Consider the following 21,895-nt stretch of genomic DNA (forward strand, 5'->3'; position numbering starts at 1 on the left):
GTGGCCATTTCAGCCACAGAGCTGTGAAGTTGCTAAGGACATGAGCAACTCCTTGCAGACCACTTGGAGCCTAACTCCCTAAAGTTGCATGCTGAATACTACATATGCTTGATAAATATTTTTTGAATACAATGACAGTCATATGAATACATGACAGTGAGTGTTCCCATCTCACATGCCATGATGCTGTCTTACCATAAGTATTTCTGAATATCAAAAATGCTCTCCCTATCATGGACATCTCTGCTCGTTTTAGCCTTTTCTGTAATGTTTACTATGCAAAGCCCTTCAGAGTCTTGGAGACTGGTTACAGTTTCCTATGATGTCTGGCTAGTGTTTGAAGAAAGCTGTACTATATTTCTGAATGTGCATGTGTGTGTGTGGGCTGCATGTGTACCTATGCTTATGTGTGTGTACATGTGTATGAAAGCCAGTAATCAATATCCAATGTCACTTTGACCTTTGAGACAGGACTTCTGACTGGCTTTGGGCTCCCTGACTGCCCTAGGCTGGTTGACTATGCGTTCCAAGGATCTGTCTGTCTGTTTCCCCAGTGCTCGGATTATGTGTTCACTATCAACCCAACTTTTTCAGGTGGATTCTGGGAGGTCAAACTCTAGTCCTCCACTTACATAATGAACAATTTACCAATAGAAACTTTGAATTGCTTTTTCAATACCCTTCCCTCCCTTTCCCTCCCCAAAGATTCATCTCCTGCCTTTAAATTAGTCATCTAAGACGCTATTCTCTGAATACTGCCTTTGTGAATGCGTTAAACATGTCCTCTGTAAGTAGGATTGAAGATAGTACTTCTAGGTGAACTGCTTAGCTGGGACAAATAGAGCTGTTGTTGCTATCCCTCTCTTCCAACTCTGCTAATGCTAGCCATGCCAACAACACATGCTTAGCTTTACTCTCAGCCACAACACCACATGAAACATATCATCATCTTAAACCAGAATGATTTCTTTTTTCTGGGACACTAGTTCCTAGCTCTTAGCTTTTGGGCTTTGTGTTTTCCTTGAATGTACCTTAAGTTGTGAGGGGACTATTTATCAGTAGATGTTTCCCAGTGTCATCTAATTGTTTTCCAATTTGTTTTGATTGTTTGTTTCAAGATAGGGTCTCTCACTTGCCTGGAATTTGACAAGTGGGCTTGGCTGGCTGGCCTTCAATCTGCAGGGATCAACCTATCTCTGCCTTCCCAGCACTGAGATTACAATCTACATTTTTGGCTTTGTTATCTAAGTTCTGGAGATCAAACTCATGTCCTCATACATACTTGGAAGCATTGTATAGACTGCCCTGTCTTGTGCATAGCTGACTTTTAAGATAGGTTCTGGCCAGGCATGAGGATATATTCTATGAAATTTTCATTCTGTGAGGCTAAGGCAGGAGGACCATAAGTTGAAGGTCAATATGGCCCACATATAAAACCCGGTTTTCAAAACAATGGTAACTATTATAACTATGACAATAGTATTTGTTTTGACAAGTTCTTTCATTTCTAGTACCATATCTATCAAATACCAGCCTTGCAGTCTGCATCTAATCACAACTCGGGTAGCATGCTTTTAGTTGCAACGCCAGGAATAATCTTTGTAATAATTCTACCATTAAACATACACATATACCTCCAATAAGCAGCCTTTCACTGTTCTGTTTAACAAAATCCTTTTCTATATGTACATTTGGTTGGAATGGATATGGACAGGGAGAGAGAAGCTGAGACTCAAGAAAATGGCCAAGTTGTCTAGTGGGCATAGAGCCCTACTATGTGAAGGATCCAAGAGTCTTGAGGTTCAGGCAGAGTCAGCCACATAATGATCTCAGCCTGTAACTGAATTCGTCCTATAGAATTAACCAGGCTGTATCCAGAGCAGTGAATGATCACTAAGCCGTGCTTATGAACTCGCTTGACTTCTATGGAACATGTGGTGAGGATATTTGAGGCATTATCAAACACCTGGAGAGCTTCAATTCCTCATTTCTTGCCCGTGTGATTTATTAACAGTTCTGCTAATGTGGATAGAATGCAAGCCCCAATTACAGCCATAGATGGGGCTGAGCGCCTTGCAGCCTATGCTATTCAGAGCACAGAATATCTGCAACCCACTTGATCATTTTTGAATCATCAGCTCCGTCTTTATGTTAAATTAACAATTTAACAGCTGCTTTCATCAAAGTTCTTTTATGTCTACCAACATGATACTGTAATTTTTTTCCTTAAATGCATTTTCCAAGATCGTTTCTGTGTCTTTTTAGTCCCAGATTACCGATTTGCATGTTTGCTCAATTTGTATACAAATGTCCCAGCATTTATATCCCATCTAGGAAGCATGAAATGGCTGCCACAGCTCGAGAGAGTAATTTGATGCATCTTGCCACTCACTCACTTCAGTTTCTTTCTCATTAAGGACAGGTGAAGAAAGAATGCAGGGAAACACAGCCAGGCACAAGTGCACTGGATCCTCAGTGAGAAATATGGTAAAGCCAAGGGCAGCTGCGGGGGAAGGGGGAGTGCTGTTCCTCTAAGTGCTAACACTAAAAATGACTTCAGGCTTGACATGGAAGATGTTCCTTTGTGCTAGCTAGCTTTAGCCACCATAATACAATTCAGAGACTGTGAGATACTAAGAAATAGGTTTATCCCTCACTATCTCAGAGGCTGGGAAGAACATGGCCTAGGTACTATGTAGTTCACTTCAAGAAATGACCTTCTGGCTTGTAATGCTCTCCATCCCCCACCCCAAATGGCCTTGAGTTTTAGGAAGCAGAACTCTGATCCTTCTTGAAAGACATTGATATCATATGCCTAAGACACTACTCAGCAGGCCTCCTCTACACCCATCTACTCCACGGACTTTATCTGAAAAATATCACCATGCTGGAGCTTTGAGGAGTTTAGGGAGAAACACGAATGATTTTGAACCATAGCATCTTTTATGCCTCAGAAAATAGCAATCAAAATTAAATGCAAAGAAACCAGAAGCTGGAGAAAGCTCTGTCATTCCCTACGTCTCAACAAAGTTCCATAGGGTTCCTCCCGCTTCTCTCCTCTCCCCTCCTCTCCTCTCCCCTCCTCTCCTCTTCTCTTCTTTCCTCTCCCCTGCTCTCCCCTGCCCTCCCATACTCTCCTCTTCTCCCCTTCCCTCCCCTCCTCCCTATCCTCTAATCTTCTCCCCTCCCCTCCCCTCACCTCCCCTGCCCTCCCATCCCCTCCTTTTCTCTCTTTCCCTGTCCTCTCCTGTCCTCTCCTCTCCTGTGTTCCCTTTCTCTCCCTCTTCTCTCTTCTCCTTTCCCTTCTCTCCCTCTCCTTCTCTCATTCCCTCTCTTCCTCTCCCCTGTGCCTTCCTTCTTTCTTCCTCTCCCCTCCCTTCTCTTCCCCTTCCCCTCTTCTCCTCTTCCTAATTTCCCCCTCTCCTCCTCCTTTTTCTTTCCTCTCCTCTTCTATTTTTTTCAAATGAATCTCAACCCTGATTTGTGTCTTCATTAGTTCTCATAACACTGCAAGATGTTATGTACATGGCCTAGGGAGAAGAGTAATCACCAGTCCTAGAGATTTGTGAATTCTGTGAACTACAATAATGACAGCCTGGAAAGACATGGACACTTCTTTAATAGTGGTATTATTGTTATTGGAGAAACTAGAGATTTTCTAATTGGCCTGTTCCACAAGATGGAACTCACACTTGGCAGTATTACAGAGGCCAAGAATCTGAAGCTAGATAGATCCTAAGGGAAAACCTTCTACTTCTATTCTACTAGTAACTGACTCCTAACCTATAGACTAGTGCATCTCTCATCCCTCATCAGAGAAGCTTCTCTTTGCAGTAAATGGTGATTGACACAGAGATCCACAGTTGGTCAAGGTATAGAGAATCATAGAGTATGGAGTTCTCAGTCCTACATGCAACATCTATATCTCACTCCTTCATCCTAGGACACAGTAATCATTGCATGGGAGTAGATTTTAAGAGCCAGAGCCAGTAGTGTAGCAAAACCATATTTTCTAGCGATAACATGACAGTCACACAGGTGAACTTATACTAGCTGTGACAGCATACACAAGACCTGTAAAAGATCAAGTCAGTCAAAACACAAATGTGGAAGAGGGAGTTCCTCAGTTCGGGATGAAATTACTGATCATCTCCCTCTTTGAGATAGTCTAGCCCACATGGGCACCTCCAGTGAAAGACCCTATCTCCAGAGACAAAGTGGGTGTTACCAGAGGAATAAAACTTGAATGTGAACTATGGTCTTCAAAAACATGTGCACATGCACCCAAATATCATGTGAAAAACACACACATATACAAACCCCTACCCCCTGACATGTACAGCCCATTTACCTGATTCCCCCCCACACACACAGACAAACGTACACACAGATATGTAGATGAAGAGCCTGCTAGCCCAGCTCCAAACTATAGAAGTGGTCAGCATCCAATAGCAAAGCCCACTCATGCCATCCAAATTGGCAAAAGCTCATCTTGTACCAAATGGAAATAATCAGAACATGAAGAACATGATGCTAAGGTCACACAGAGTGGGATATTGGGGGACAAGGCTAGAGTATGGAAAACCACACATTCTGTCTGTTGCCAGGAACAATCTAAAGCAGGTCATCTATTGGCAAATAAGAAGGATACTATCGCATGAGTCTTGATGTCTGCATTTTCTATTGTTATTTATTTTTATTTTATGCTATGGGCTGGCAGTCTTTGTATCCAAATGGTCAGAGTGCTTTGGATCACAGTAGAAGGGACTTGGTATTCTCGTATTTCCATATAGAGCAGTGATTCTCAACCTTTCCAATGGTTCAACCCTTTTAAAACAATTTCTCATGTTGTGGTGACTCCCAGCCATAAAATTAATTTTTGCTACTTCATGACTGCAATGTTTTAACTGTTGTGAATCATAGCGTAAATACCTGATATGCTGGAAGACATCTAACTGGCAACCCCTGTGAAAGGGTCATTCAACTGCGTCATGACCCATAGGTTGGGAACCACTGACCTAGAACAAAATTTTCATTTTCTTACTTGTTGTCCTTTATAAAGCCAGTGGCATCACATATTTTCTTCTGTTGTCATAGAATATTTTATGTCAAATTTTTACACTGTGTTGGCCTGTGCTTTATGTATTGTTGCTGTATGTCAGGGAAAAATCCAAGAAAGATCTACATTGCTCAACTATGTTTCCATCTGGAAACCAGATGCAGTTCACAGGCAAATGAAATGAAATGTTATAAAAATGCTAAAATCAGCAGAAAAGTAAACTAGCAAGACTGCTGAATGAGAAGCTGAAGATTCTACCTTGTCTCTCCTCATGATATCACCTTGGGTTGTTCAGGTGACTGCACAAAGTGCCTTCATGTGATGTGAGTTGCCATGGGAAAGAGAAGGGACTGTATGTGGTCGACAACTGGAACACTACAGTAGAAGATTTCCTGAGGCTGAGAAAAGTGGGATCTGAACACATCTCCTTTGTCCTAACCTCATATGAACTGTCAGGCATCATGACTGGCTATAATTATGTAAGTTGTATAAGCCTCTGTTTTGTATCCTGTGGTATGGAACTGACTAAAGCCATGGTTCTCAACCTTCCTAATGCTGTGATCCTTTAAATACAGTCTTTGTGTTGTGGTGACCCACAGCTATAAAATTATTTTTGTTGCTACTTCATAACTGTAATTTCACTACTGTTATGGATTATAATATAAATATCTGATACACAGGATATATGATATGGAACCCCAAAGAAGTCTGGAGACACAGGTTGAGAACCAGTTCTGTCTAAGATGGCCAGATCTTAGATTTTTATTTCTCTGGATGTCCACATCTGCTAGCAAGATGTTCTCCACTTCTCTGAATTCTAATATAGTCTCTGTCTCTATAACTAATTGTGAGAGACATAGAAAGACATGTGACCTACCTTACCAGCTCTAACCTCCAGGAAGGGCTGGCTTCCACAATGTACTGAGTGGTCTGCAGATGGCATCTATATCTATGCTTATCAGGGCTCCACTGTGCAAGGTCCCTTCACGTGAGATTATGCTCTTCTTAGGGAGGCCTGCAGTTGGACATCAAGGCACAGGCTTTTCATTTCCATTGAGGCCTTGGTCAGAGCAGCACTTTTTCTGCATCTTCTTATAGGACATTTTGATCTAATCCATAGTAAGTTCTCCTCATTGTTCAATTCTCATGACCAAACCCACCAACACCTTTTAACAAGGCACTTCTGTTTCTAAAGACCATCTTACTCCAGGCCCTTGCTCTAAACATCTTCCAGAGAACTCCTATTACAACAGACTCCAGGTCAAGTTTGTTTGATCCTGTCTGACATTAGAACTCAGGTCTTGTCACTTTCTCATGGACATCCTCCCTCCTTGGTACTGGGGCAGAGCCCATGCCAGTCATCTTTTTTTTTTCTTTTCTTTTTTTTCGGAGCTGGGGACCGAACCCAGGGCCTTGCGCTTGCTAGGCAAGCGCTCTACCACTGTGCTAAATCCCCAACCCCACCGGTCATCTTTTGATGGAGCAGCCAGCTTACCTTTCAGACCTCACAGTTTCATCCTTCCTGTCAATGTCTGCCTGTGAAAATTTCTATGGTGTCTGAAGGACACTTTTCCACCTATGCATCATCTTAATTTATGTGATAACTTCAAATAGCTGACTTTATAAAAAGTGTACAAGGGTAAATCCTCACCATTCATGCATGGTGACTCTGTTTCCTTCCACGTTCCTTGTCATTGGCATCAGACTAGACTTCAGTGGACTATTAGCATGTGGGGAACATCATTTTTGCCATCAGTTTCTTTATGGATAAAAGTAAAAACACTTATCCTATCTTTCAAATCCTGTTGTGATAAACACATTTTAAAGGGAATGAACATTACAAACATATTTTCTGAATGTAAGCATCTAAGAATGGTGGGAAGTGTGGTTGTATGTGATGACTTTATGGCTCTTTTGTAAATGACTGGAAACTGTGAAGTTGCCCACAATTATGTTGGTTCCATTTGGGGCCCTCATCTGACATTTACAGGAAAGCTGTGACAGGGTACAGCTTTCTTCTGGGGACAGGGCTTGGCTCCAGTTTGGGCTTAAGTGGTTCATACAGAGATTGACCTCTGACCTTGGGCTCATTAACTTCCGTGAAATGTGGAGGTTGCTGCAAGGAACTCTTTGTAAGCACAATTTTCTTTGTATTACTTAGAATTGCACTGTCCACTGTGACCAGCTTATATGTGGGCTCTGATGTATATATTGGTTACTTTTCCAAGGGTTACAGAAAATAACCTGCTTTAAATGACAACATGAAAGGGGGACATGGAAAGCATTATAAGCCTTTATTTACAAAAGCAAGTGATAAAGACATACGATGCCTCCAGATTCTACAAGAAGTAAATGAAATTATCTCACTCCGAACACCATAACAAAATGAAAGGATTACTCTGTCCTCAAGAACTAGGGAAGCTCTTACTATCAATATAAAATCCTGATTTATGTGGATGGAACTCACACCATTCTTTTTATATAGCAATGCAGTGCTAATTTTGAATGTGCTGGGCCATGAAGCTGTGTAACCAAAGGGATGGTACATGAGAGTGAGGTCATTGCTGCCTTCATAAAACCAAGAGTTCCTTTGACAAAGTTGTAGGTCCTCCCTGGGCCTTTACAGTCAGCCAGCATCCTAAGATACAAACAAGACATCATCCATACATCTCTTTTAAATGGCATCTGGTACCACTTCTCAGAAGGGTAGGAACACAGTAGAAGAAAACCCAAATTCCATGGACATCTGTATCTGCATGTCATGGAATTATTTTACAGCAATGGAGGAGGCTTAGAAAGACCAGGTGGGTAAGCAAGGAAGCAGAAGCTTGTGTTAATGTGTCAGATGAACTCTTTTGTGCTTGGTGACATCTCTGAGAACAGAGATCATCAGAGGAAAATGTACTTGCATTTTCTTCCATTCTCCTGGCATCCTTGGTGCCTGGAGCCATCATCAGAAGGGTTGGATTAGGCCTGTATGGAATGGAGACTGTATCCACAGCATGCCCAGAGCATGAGAGCATTCTTGGTGATAGAACAGGTGTCTGAACTGCTATTTATTTACATTTTTTTCTTTTTTCTTTCCTTTTTTTTCCCGGAGCTGGGGACCGAACCCAGGGCCTTGCGCTTGCTAGGCAAGCGCTCTACCACTGAGCTAAATCCCCAACCCCTTATTTACATTTTTTAATTTCCAATCTATGTAGTCAGATGTTTTTGTAAAATACAGATAAAATGAAAAAATCTGGGTTGAAGTAAACAAAAACAGTTCAGAGGACAAGCTTCCATTTTATTCATTTTATTTGAAAGGCCTGAAGGATGCTATCCATTGTCCTTCTCTATTCGACACAACAAGACCAAGCTGGGTCCATCATACAGTAGACTCTAATCCTCCACACAGGGTAAGAAGGATCCAGGATGTATGCCATAGAAAGTTAACATTGGCCACTTCCCTTTGCGTAGGTTTCCATGTATAATACCTTGGTCCATTGAGAAAGAAGATAATAAATATTAAGTAGTAAAAAGCACAGGGGTGTCCATGCAATCTGACTGCCACATATGAAATTTACCTGAAGAAAACATGTTTATAGCAGAGATCTCAGGGATATGTGAAAGAGACACAGAGATACCATGTTGCAAAATTTCTAAGTATCAGGTAATATTCTCCTTCCTCTGATTTTTGATGTACCATTGAGGACAGTGACCACTACCTTTTCTGACTATAAATTCATTATGCAATATTAGAACCAATATGGAAAGCTACAAATAATATAGATTCTTTTTAAAAAACTTCCCAGAATAACATTTTTAAAACCCCCTCTGAGATCTTACTACTTAGCCTCCAGTTAGCTCCAAGGTAGTGATCCTCTTGTCTTCAGACAGTTGGCATTACAGGTGTATGCCACCATCCATCCACAGCTCAAGAGACAAAATATTTGGAAACTTTTCATTTGTGTCATCTTTCCCCCTCCATGATGTTTGAAAATACTTGCTATCAAACTGAATGCATATGTTTTCTCAGCTCTTCATTTTATTAATAAACCAAAATAAATGAAACTCTATGTTTGCAGCTTGTCATTGCCACATCACTGTAAATCACACATTTCTTAACCAGATTTCTCTGAGGGTTGTGAGAATTTTCTTTTGGATAAGGTAGACCTAGACAGTGTCTATCCCCTCCTTCTGAGGGCTCATGAACAAAGCCAAGCTTGATTCCATGAAAGTTCCCTTTGGAGAACTCATAAGTCTATTGCAGATACTTATAGAGCATGGGTGAGGGGTTATTGATAGGAGCATTCAACACCCCAAAGCAACTGCACCGGAAAGTCTTCAGCTGGCATGGATGTTAATTTCTTCATAGCTTTATAGATAGATCCCGCCCATTAGTTTTCTCCAGTCCATATATTCTAGCTCCTTCCTGAGACCCCGAGGCCATGTACAGTCAGGACAGAACTGCATAGAACTGCTTGGGTTGCTGGAGACTCATAGGAGAATTGCATGATGCTCTCCACCCCTCCTACTATGTCAACAGTCAACATGGCCAGTTATGATGATCTTTTATAAACAGGAACATCTGAACTTGTAAAGATTATGGCAGTTTGGCTTGGAATATAGTCTGGTATAATATGAATTTTCTGTGGAATCTAATTTATTTGACAATATAAATAGCAAATAAATTGATTTTTGTGCATTTATAAGCTGCCATGGGTTTATTACTTACTTATATTTCTTCTTTGTTAATTACTCAACCAAGTCCTTTTCTCCTCATTTGACTAATAAAAAAACTAATTGTTCTCCATGTACATTAAAAATCAAGCACAATCAATCAGCCATATGACTATTTTTCTTGCAAATACCCTTGTTCTTAAGTTTCAGTCCACAAATCTACATTGCAATTTAGCAAGCTTGTATGCATTTTGAAATTTTTTTTTGTTTTATTACAGAGGCCACTTAATATGTCCAACTGCTGACTTTTCTAGCTGTTCTTAGGCAAACAGCCTGAACTATGTGACATGTTTGGTCTCTCCTTTCTTCTCTAGGGTAATAGCATTAACCATACATAGAAGATTCTGGAACTTTGTGCTTGAGAAGTCAGAGAATGTTGTTAGCAAAGAATAATGGTGTATCAAAATTGTTGTTTGTGGTACCAAAATGCTGAAAAGAAAGGCTATCAGTGAAAGTCCAGCTCTTGGAGTTAGAGAGAACCCAGGACTCCATTTGAAACTGGGTATAGAGGCCATTGACCATTCTGGCAAAGATTATTGCTGCTTTTTGTCCATATCCTCAGAAGTTGAGTAAGGCTGAATTTAAAAGTAATGGACTAATGTGCTTGATAAAGAAAGTTTGGGTTCAGAATAGAATTCATGCCATAGAATAGTTATTGCTCCCTGCTCTCAATCTGGTCTGTAAGTGAGAAACAGCAGAAAGATATGAACAAATGTACAGTTTGGTAAGGAAAGAAAATTGGTTTCAAGATGCAACAAAGCAGATGAGAAAGAAACAGCAATTGTTAAAAAGATTCACCCCATTAAAGCTCTCAACCCCATCTACTCTGGGCCAATGGAAAGCATCCCATGAGGGCAAGACCCTGCACACCTAATGCTGCAAGTTGTGGAAATGCAAATTAGTTTGGAAGGAGAGAACTTGAATTGACAATGAGATTGAAAGGTTCCCTGCTGGGAAGCCACTGCCTAAGAAAGAGGTTTTCCAGATTGAACTACCAAGGCACACAAAGGTCACTACAGCTTTGTCTCCAAGCGTCCTCATTATATATTGAGCCGGCAGCAGACCTAGGCAGTGGCATCGGCATGTGAGAAGCAATAAGGGATCAAGGAGGCTTGGGACAACATTCCAGAGAGCCACTGAAGCTAAAGGATAAAAGGAGAGTTGGAGTCCCTACCAGGATTTTCTGAGAAGTTATTTTGCTCAGCTGAGTAGGCAAACCCTAGCTTGCAATGGAGATCTGATGACTCTAGGGATGTCAGAACCACGAGTCATCAGCTAAGGAAAGTAGAGGCAAGGAATGAAGCAGACCCATTTCCTAGCTTCTGGAATGTAGCATCAATGTAACTATTCAGGAGCAGGGAGGCTTAGAATACTGCCATCATGCCTTCCCTACCGTGTTGGGCTGTATCCCTGAGATGGCAAGCCAAAACATGCTACTTTCCCTTTTAACTGTTCTAGAAACTTAACCAAAGCATCATTTTGAAAAAATGCTTCCAATTTGAGCTCCCTTTTGTTTCCTGTTAATCTGCAGCATTCATTTTTGCTTTTTATTTTCTGATCCAAGATGGCTGCTTCAGCCTTTTCCAGTATATCCGTGTAGCTATTAGTGGGATGCTTCAGCCATACTTCACTGGCAGTTACCCTGGTTGACCATTACACGTTACACATAATGAAATATTTATAATTATTTCATGTTAATCAAAGAGCTTTGAACTGTGTAAATTAAAGTTTTGAGAACTGTTGCTAAAAGAGAACACATGATCTGGGTGTGACGACACACACTTGCAACCACAGCAATCGGGAGGCGGAGAAGACAGATGGATCAGAAATTGAAGTTATCCTCAGCTTTATAGCAAATTCAAGTCTGGGATGCATGACTCCCAAGACCCAGGAGAAAGAGGATGTTGGGGGCGGGGAGTGGGGCAATAGTGGCTGGATAGAGGATGGGACATTTCTCTGGATGGTTAGACAGATGTGTAGTTCAAGTGTCCCCCACCCCCATCCCCACCCCAGGTGTTTCCCCTTAATCAAATGTCATCTTCCCTAATGTTTCTGAAACAAATGGTAAGGAGATAGATAAGATGAGAATCTTGCAGATGTGTGCCTAAAGTCATACAGAGAGGCATAATGGGACGGGATTAAAATTATACCCACCTTTCTGAGGGGCACAAAAATCACAATAAAGGCCTGACCATCCTCTCACGAGTAACTTTTGTTTTGCATTATAGTACTCTGTCATCTATTAGTGCACAGAACAGTAAGCCTGTGAAGTAAACTAAATGGTCTATGAACTTCCTTCCTGCTCTAAGGCTCTGTGACACCTGGGCTTATCATGCAGCTCTTGCCACCCTTCCACACCTATTTAATTATTTACTAAATCTGTAACCTCCTGTTCTTGGAGTTGGGTAAAGGAGTCATAGCAACAACCCTTTAAATAAGGCTCACCATCATCAGAGATACTGAAACACAGAGGCAAGACCTGTTTATGCCTTCACTGAAATCATCCTGTCTGCTTTTCTGGCCAGTTAATTCATTAGGCTCTGGAGAATGGAACCAGGTAAGTTGCAAGAAGAGGTCTGAGTCACTGAGAAAGAGGTTGTGCAGAAAGCTGGTTTGGGAATGAATGGTACAGAGACTCTCAATCAGGCAGAAAGCAGGAGGCCCCTGCAGGGCAACCTGAGAGGAAGCAGGGTGGTGCCAGACAGAGGGACAGCTGACTTCCAGCTTCCTCAGTAATTTTGCTTAGGGCTGGCTTTGTGTGTGTGTAAATCACTCAGATAATTGCTGTAATTCTGTGCTTAGCTTGGCTGCTTAGACCCTTGGTTCATGAATATTCATGAGATCTATCCACACCACACTATTACTTAAAATTTCCTAGACAGCTTTCATGCTGAGAGTGCCAGCTTGTTTGTGCTGAGCAGGAGATGGTCATGGTTTCTCGTCTGAGTGGGAGTGGGCTGAATGCGGTCTGATGCTTCCCTGACTGTCCACAGAGGTAATGGAAAGAAATAGCTCGATTCATCCACACACCGTGCTTCTCTGCAGCTTTTATCTATTCTTCCTCCCATATTTGCCCGATCAACAGCACATAGCACAGGTCCAGCACAGGACCTCTGGCACGCAAGAGGTGATCCTCCAGTGGGTCCCATGGTTCACTCAGGAAACAATGAGATGGCCTATCAGGATAGCAAGAAGTGCAAAGACAGTGAGCTCAGGGAGCTTTGAAGCTTTGAGCACTGTCCCCCAAAGTCAAAATGGGATGAGTAAAACTAAGAAGGATTGACATTTCAAGGGCAGACATGCTTGAGTTGAATCTGTAAATGAATCCATATTAGAAATGAACATTCACGGAGAAGAGTGAACATCTGTATCGAGGAGGAGAAGTCTCAGGATGTCGTTATATCTGATTGTGTACATTTCCCTATAGCTACATGACTCTAGGGATTTATAGTGGACTTCAAGAGTGTGTGGTTCTGTCTGGGTAAAGGAGCTCCAGAAAGATGGTTCTGATAGAAGAGGCATCAGGGTAGATCAGAGATATGAGTGGTCTCCCAGTCAAGGGTCTGAAGGAAGCCTAGATCTCTGGAGGAAGATGAGCACACATGGAATTCCTTTCTGAGGGTATGAAGAGCATGGACACCGTCTGAGGGTGAAAGGATACACTGAAGGAGTACAGCAGACCTACTTTTTAGAGTATAGACCCTTAACAAGAATTCTTTGGAAGTCCTGTTTTTCTGAATGAAGGCTGGCTTGATCTCAGTCTATTGCACAAAGATCAACCTGTCTGTTAAGCCTGAGGCTCAGGACCTCTCTAGAAATGGCTCCCCCATCATACTGTGCAAGAACCAATACTTTCTACATTTTTGCATCTCTCTGTTCAACCTTGTGAGTCCATTAGATATTAGATTCCTCCACAGTAGCATAAAGAAACAAATAAAAACTGCTTATCTGTTCAAGATTATTCCAAATAAATGTCCTCAATCTAAAGACTTCAACTTTTCTAATACCATTACTGCTGAATCTTCTGGGAGAAAAATGGTTGGATCAAAAAGACAATACATCAGTCTAGTCATCCAGGCAGGTATAGCAGAAGTGTATGCTAGAGTCCTTGTGTTACAATGTGTGAGAATTGACATTTGCACTTAGTGGTCTGCTGGGGCAGTTTGAGTGGCTGAAGAGAAAGGTGGATCATTTTCATTTATCTTATTTGCTCTTGACTGTTAGATAAAAATCATGTATAGTTCAGATTAATAGACTAACAATGCATTAAATATTCTTTGCTTTCAATTGCTTCCCAGTGGGGAATCTGAAGGAAGCCTAGGCCTTTGGATGAAGATAGACCTATTAAGAGGTCTGGAAGACTTGTTTGGAAGATAGTTAAAGGGGGAAACTATTAGATATTGGGCTAATATTAGGCATGCTCAGGTAAGGGGATGCGGTAAGAATAGGGTGTGGGAGAAGATTCAGCTTCAGCTCTTAGTGGAGCCCTCTGTGTTATAGACAAGAAGGAAGTCAAGGGGAACCTTGGTGAATTTGAATTTTTTCAGACATTTCAGTTGGGGTTGCTGAGCCATTTGTGGGTTTCTTCATTTGAATTTCAAAGGAAAGACCATGCTGGAGATTTTAGTAGAGACTTTATATTATCGCTGAAGTCTGGGGGAAAGAAGTAATCATTAAAGACTCAAGACGGAAACATGGAAAGAGCCTGAAATGGAGACTTGGAAACATCAGTATATAAAGGGGAAGGGGAGCTGGGGAGACGCTGCAGTGGGTAAAGTGCTTGCCTTGCAAGCAAAAGAAACTGAGTTTCATCTTCAGAACCCATGGGACGTGGCACAGATCCGTAATCCCAGCTCTGGAGAGGCAGGGGCAGGTAGATATCCCAGCACTCCCTTGATAGCCTGCTTAGTTGTGCCTACTTGATTGCTTCCAAGTCAGTAAAAGAATCTCAAAAACCAAGGTGGAAGGCATCTGAAGAATGACCTCTGACTTTCATATGCAAGCAAACAACACACACACACACACACACACACACACACACACACACACACACACACACACACACGGCTACCTATTGGGGGAAAAGGTGTGCATGTCAATGCCTAACTTTTTACACATATACACATATACTGAGAATCCCAACTGAGGCTCTCAGACTTATGCATTAAGAGCCCTTACCCACAGATACGACCTCCCAGTCCCTGTAATGTAGCTATGGCTGTGTACAAGAGGCTATATGAACTACAAATACCCAAAGATTTCCTGATTGGTTCTCGGTTACACTTTATTGTAAAGATTAGAGGGGGAAAGTTACTTGTTGTTTTGTAGGCTTATCAATCAGCAACCCTACCTGGATTGAGAGACCAGACTTAACTAGAAAGTAGCTACCTTCCGAACCCATGATCTTTTGTGTGGTACGCTGAAGTCCACACTATATCATTCCTATTTTACAGCTTTTCCTGGGATAAAACATGCGTTTGAACATTCCCATTTATTTATTAAACTCCATACTGTATGCTGATGTTGCCCAGAATGAGTATCAGTGACTCTGAAAAAACCCATGTCTATTGCCACTGCCTTCGATCATAAGCAGCTTCATTTGACCTTTTCCAAGGTCAATTTCCCTTACTGGAACTGGACCTCCAAGTGGGCATGGGGTTTCAAAGAATTCTACCATGGGAGAGAGGCAGATGAATGAAGAGTCCTGGCTTGTTCACAAGACAGACTTCTGGGACCCACCCCAGGTCTGTTGACTCTTGATGGATCCAGGAAAGCTTGGGGAGGGGATACCCAAGGCTTAGCTGTTCTGAAGCTTGTGTCTAATCCGTATTTTGAAACTTGCTGGTGTGCAGACTCACTTCGAGCCGGAGCTTCACAGCTCTGTGAGCATTTGGCTCGCTTTGCATCTCATTTCCCAAATTGTTTGCTCTTCTCCTCTTTCTTTGTCTTTCAACACTGGAGAATTTTCAGACTGTGAGATTTGGTGTTGAAAAGGGTTGATACCAATTGAAATTTGTGTTATTATACCGTTTCATACACTTAATTCCTGTTGAGTCTTTAAGTGCGGGCAGCTGGATCCCTATCCCAGGTGCAATGTCTTATGAAATGTTGACATATTTCCTGTCCACGAGACATGGAAGGCCAGCTGCAATGGTGCCATCAAGTCCCCAGCTACATTTTGCTGTCCCTTGGGTGATGACCACCTCAGAAGATATGTAGGCCCCAAAGCTGGAAGCAGGGTGGAAGCAGTTGAGGATTCTCAGACATACTCTTTTTTTTTTTTTTATTAACTTGAGTATTTCTTATATACATTTCGAGTGTTATTCCCTTTCCCGGTTTCCGGGCAAACATCCCCCTCCCCCCTCCCCTCCTTTATGGGTGTTCCCCTCCCCATCCTTCCCCCCTTGCCGCCCTCCCCCCAACAATCTAGTTCACTGGGGGTTCAGTCTTAGCAGGACCCAGGGCTTCCCCTTCCACTGGTGCTCTTACTAGGATATTCATTGCTACCTATGAGGTCAGAGTCCAGGGTCAGTCCATGTATAGTCTTTAGGTAGTGGCTTAGTCCCTGGAAGCTCTGGTTGCTTGGCATTGTTGTACATATGGGGTCTCGAGCCCCTTCAAGCTCTTCCAGTTCTTTCTCTGATTCCTTCAACGGGGGTCCTATTCTCAATTCAGTGGTTTGCTGCTGGCATACGCCTCTGTGTTTGCTGTATTCTGGCTGTGTCTCTCGGGAGAGATCTACATCCGGCTCCTGTCGGCCTGCAGGTCTTTGCTTCATCCGTCTTGTCTAACTGGATGGCTGTATATGTATGGGCCACATGTGGGGCAGACTCTGAATGGGTGTTCCTTCTGTGTCTGTTTTAATCTTTGCCTCTCTATTCCCTGCCAAGGGTATTCTTGTTCCCCTTTTAAAGAAGGAGTGAAGCATTCACATTTTGATCATCCGTCTTGAGTTTCATTTGTTCTAGGCATCTAGGGTAATTCAAGCATTTGGGCTAATAGCCACTTATCAATGAGTGCATACCATGTATGTCTTTCTGTGATTGGGTTCCCTCACTCAGGATGATACTTTCCAGTTCCAACCATTTGCCTACGAATTTCATAAAGTCATTGTTTTTGATAGCTGAGTAATATTCCATTGTGTAGATGTACCACATTTTCTGTATCTATTCCTCTGTTGAAGGGCATCTGGGTTCTTTCCATTTTCTGGCTATTATAAATAAGGCTGCGATGAACATAGTGGAGCACGTGTCTTTTTTATGTGTTGGGGCATCTTTTGGGTATATGTCCAAGAGAGGTATAGCTGGATCCTCAGGCAGTTCAATGTCCAATTTTCTGAGGAACCTCCAGACTGATTTCCAGAATGGTTGTACCAGTCAGACATACTCTTTAGGGTTTGAGTAACTGGAAGAAAGAATGACTTCTTTAAAATTAGTCATATTCAAATTTCAAAAGTTGTTTCTTAGGAGCAAAACAGAGGCAGTGCAGAAGCTTAATGGTCCTCGGAAATGCCTGTGGAAACTGCAGAGAATTTACAGGAGGTGGAAAGTCTACTTCTATGTAGCTCTTGTCAGGATTTCCCCAGCCTCCAAAGCTAAAGACTATTGGGCTCCAAGATTTCTGTCTCTCCCAATCACTTCAAAGCTCATCACTTCAGTATTAGTAATGACAAATTGGCCTTTTCTGTTTTAGTATGAAAGAGAAATTGGTTATATATTCATAGCTGGGAGCTGGAAGGGGGTATGTAATCTGAGTTTGCCATAAAGGACAGCCATATAGCTGACCAAAAGATCCCTGGGTAAAGATAGGGTGGAAGGCTTTCTGAAAGAATAAGTCCTGAGTGTCATAAAAAATACACTTAAGTTCTTGCCAGGACTCAAAAGATAGAGATAGAAGGGAAGAAAAAGAAGTTACAGTAAGACTTAGAAAGGTGGAAAAAGCCAACAGAACCTCACAGCAGCTGTCTTAGAACGTATCTGTTGCTATGATAAAACACCATGACCAAAGTGACTTACATTAAGAAACTGTTTATTTGGGCTTACGGTTCCAGAGGGTTAGAGCCCAGGATGGATGAGTGGAAGCCTGGCAACAGGAAGCAGGCATGGTGAGTGGGAAGCTGAGGGCAAACGAGCCTATTGGGGACATCTCTTCATCTATTTTAAACTATGACAGCAGCTTACGTGGGTTGCACTGGAAGTAGGGAATTCTGACAAGGAAAGATACATTATCTCATTAAAGGGATACATATTGTTCCAATTTCTGTAGAATGAATTATTCCAATTGGGCAGTTCAAGCACATAGCTAAGGGACAACCTCTGAGGAAAGCCGAACAACCCTTAGGAAGGTGGATTCAGTACAAAATAGCTTTTAATATGTGTGAATTTGAGCCTGCAGAGGGGCTTCATAAGCTAAATCACGTCACTGCATTATAAGAGATTTTGGTGGTACAAACATTGAAGCACATCGAGGCAATTGCGTTGTCTGGGGCAGCAGGGACGTGCACCTTAGCATTGTCACTGGATTAGAGATTGGAGTGAAGGAGATCCTGTAGCTGCTGCTTCTGTTTCTTTTATTGCTTTTGTAGTCAAGTCCAGGGGGAAAAAACCCAGCACATTGTGCTGAATTTAAAGTTAGCCTTCTCCTTTGAAATTGAATGATGGTCATGAATTCTGGGATTTTTCTGCTCAGAAAATTCCTGTCCATGATTCACGGTGCTAAAAGTGTGATTTGCCACCTTGGAATTTAGCTTCAATCTCTGGAAGAAGTAGAAAGTAGCCATGGAGAGCTGTTATCAGCGATGAATATTCCCAAGACCATACTGCACTACCGGGCTCATTCTTCATTGGCAAACTTTCTCTAATAGAAGGTACCTTTCCTTTCTCCTTTTTTTTGGTGTAGCTATGTATGTCTGTACACACTACATTTTGTCTGCATGCAGGACCATGTTCACTTTGTGTGCATGTGCACATAGAGGCCAGAGATCAATCTCGGGGGTTGTTTCACAAGCAACGTGTACCTTGTGTTTAAGGCAGGCTCTCTCGTTGTCTTGAAGCTCACCACATAGGCTAGGTTGGCTAGCTTATGGGCCCCAGGCAAGCGTCTGTCTGTCTCTTTCAAGTGCTGCACCTGCCTTTTGTTTCATGTGATGTTGGGGATCTGAACTTGTGTCCTTGCCTTTTCCTCTACCTCTAAACTATCTCCCCTTTCTATCTCTCTTCTAAAACTGTTTCTTCTGTGACCAGTTTTTCCACTCCACAGCCAGGAAATGATCAGGAAATACACTAAACCAGTGATAGGGACATTGGGAGGTATAAACACTCTCCCTATATAACCCACGCATATTTGTAAAGCCTTACCAAATAGTAATCATGAGATGGGACATTATTTTTAATTGATATGTTAGTTCCTCATGGCTGTAACAACTAAAATCAATTCAAAACAAGGAAAGATTGTGTTGAGTCCAATTTCAGAAGCTTCAATACAGCATTGGCTAGCTCCACCGTATATGTGTGTATGTACAAGCACATGTATGGGCATGTACATACATGTGAGTACAGAGACACTTCTGCCCTGGTTCTAAAATGACTTGTGTGTACCACCTTCCTGGATTTGTACATGAGTTCTAGGGGATGGAATTCAGGTACCCATGCTTGTACAGGGACCATTTTACTGACAGAGCATCAGTGCAGGTTGCCTGGCCCTGTGGTTTTGCAGTTGATATGAGGTAGAAGTTCATGGTGCCAGGAGTTTGCAAAGGAGGATGCTAGTTTTCTGGCGGCCAGGAAGTATAGAGAAGAGAAAGGGCTAGGAATATTATATATTTCTAGGGCAGTACACCAGTGACTTCCAAGTAAGTATCACATCCCAGTAATGCCATTGTGTCATGACCCCATCAAGGAATTAATCCATTAATGATATCTGGGCTCATAGGACACAGTCACTTTCAAACTCCCATTAACTGGCCTGAGTGAGAAGGTATGTTGAGTAGAAGGGATGTCCAGTATTGTAAGTGGGATTGCCAGCTGTCAAATGTGGGCTTTTATCTCTTAGCTTCAGTCCCTTAAAAACAACTTCATCCCTCCCCATCTCACTTTCCTTCTTGTAAAATGGAGTTATATTATGTTAAAACATGAATATATTACACATGGTAGCTGCCCTGGAAGCTATGCTATGCAAATATATGAGAGCCACATGTGAAATGGTTGCTATTATTATCTGTTGTGTGCGTAATATTGATTCATGGCTGTTAGACCCAGGGGATGTTGCTCCTTACCCTCTTAGAGAGGGGTAGAGCTCTAGAAGACACTCTTGCCTTTATCCTCCCCCATCCTTTCAGGGGCAATGGTGGCCAGTGAAAATCAATCTCCTTCTGCATATGGAGAAACCAGAGCTTGGTGTCTTTCCACTCACTCCCTCTGCTGACTCATCAGCCTTGGCTCAGAGCCTCCTGCTTTAAATCACAGCGGGAATGCATGAAAAAGCCTCCCTGCAGACCCTGACATCCTTTATTTTATTTATTTTTTTTTACAGCCATTGTGGAATCTGTATGCTGATGGAAATCCTGCAAGCAAGACACTTACTTCAAATCAACACTGGTATTTGTAATCATGATACTCCAGTCAAGGCACGGCATCCTTATTAATAAGAATTCAGTGAACTAGAGAATAGATAATCGCAATTATATGTTCTCCTTTAAATCACAATGCCATTGGTTCTGAGAGTAAGGGAGTGGATTTTGTTGTGTTGTGTTTTGTTCGACAGTAAATTTGCTTACGCCTACACGTAAGTTCAAAGCAAAGGCTGTGTTTCTGCAACTGTGTTAACTTCTCATTTAAAAAAATGAAATTGTTACTGCTCTTGTTTATTCTTGGGTCTCGGTGTAGCTGCTTCCATTCTTAGTCAAGAGCCTCATTATTAGGCTGGGAAGGAAGAACGATTGTACTCCTAGGCTGAAGGAAGGAGAGGAGGGGAGGTCCAAGCTATCAGCTCCATGGGTTAGTGCCACAGCTAAAGCTCTGAGTTTCCACCTCCTGGTGCCAACCTTTGTTTCCTACATCCTTGATCAGCTCAACTGGGTGAGGATGCCAGCCAGGCTCATGGGGGACGGAGCTTCTTATATCTGTAGAGGCACTTTCTGTGAAGAGGTGCTGTGATCGGTAGCACCTCTATGGCCATGTCTGGGACCCCTAGCTCTTAAGAGTTCATTAGGAAAGCACGAAGAGGGAGGCAGCCTCTCCAGTTCCCCAGATGTATTTTGAATCCTTGATAATCCAGCTGTAGATGAGGTGCAGGGTACTGGCAGGTTCCTGATGGATGCTTTCCGCATCATAATTCCTCAGTACATAGCTCGTCAGACCCAGAAGAGATTGCCCCTGAGAGCCATTCAGGGCTGAATAAACCCTAGCTCATAGCACAGGTGGGCCCCCCATGTTAGAAGTGAGGTCCCTATTCTGCCCATGAGAGGGCTACTGGTGTTGGATCATTTCATGGCACAGCTGTTCTGGAATAAACCTGTGTTTTAATCTCAGAACTTTTCCCATCTCTTCTTCCGCCCATCTGGGAATGTGTCTCTTTAAAAAAAAAAAAAGGCACAGAACTGAACACTTTGGATTCTAGCTGCAAATGCTATTTCTGCCAGATACATGTATATCCTATCTTCATTTTTATTTATGTCCTTATTTCCAAGGAATAATCAGTTTGAGACTCATCAATACAATAAAACCCAGAGAGACAGCCAGAGGCAAATTCAGTTTTGGGGGGAGTATAGAAAAGACCTTCATCACCAAGCCCCTCGATTCATATTTATCTCTTCTTGTAAGGCACAATACCAGGAAGCTAATGCAATCCCTGGGAAGAAGCTCTTCATACAGAATGACAAGGCTCTGTGCCTCCAGGGGTCTTCGATCATAGATTTTCATCATCATCTGAAATGGTCCCTCTCCTCCTCAGTGTTTGGCACTCACTCTCCCAAAGAGAGGAGACAGGCTTCCCACAGAGGCCACCCAAACTCATTCTACTCAGCAGAGACTCATCATGGGCTTCCTGATTTCTCTGGGCGAGAGGCTTGCCTCTCCTCCCCTCCAGGCTGCAAGCCAGGCTGAAGGGAAGCCTGCC

The 21,895-nt window shown here is 42.4% G+C and overlaps 1 long non-coding RNA gene across 1 annotated transcript; it reads left to right on the top strand.

Moving 5' to 3' along the window:
- Nucleotides 1–12,172: 12,172 nt before the first annotated feature.
- LOC148005172 (uncharacterized) lies at nucleotides 12,173–21,308 on the top strand. The gene is made up of 2 exons (XR_015623462.1): nucleotides 12,173–12,338; nucleotides 20,312–21,308. It is a non-coding gene; the product is annotated as an uncharacterized LOC148005172 (long non-coding RNA).
- The last annotated feature ends 587 nt before the right edge of the window (nucleotides 21,309–21,895 follow it).

The sequence above is a fragment of the Rattus norvegicus genome, chromosome 6, assembly GCF_021556685.1.
Source record: "Rattus norvegicus strain SHRSP/BbbUtx chromosome 6, alternate assembly SHRSP_T2T, whole genome shotgun sequence".
Classification (NCBI taxonomy): Eukaryota; Metazoa; Chordata; class Mammalia; order Rodentia; family Muridae; genus Rattus; species Rattus norvegicus.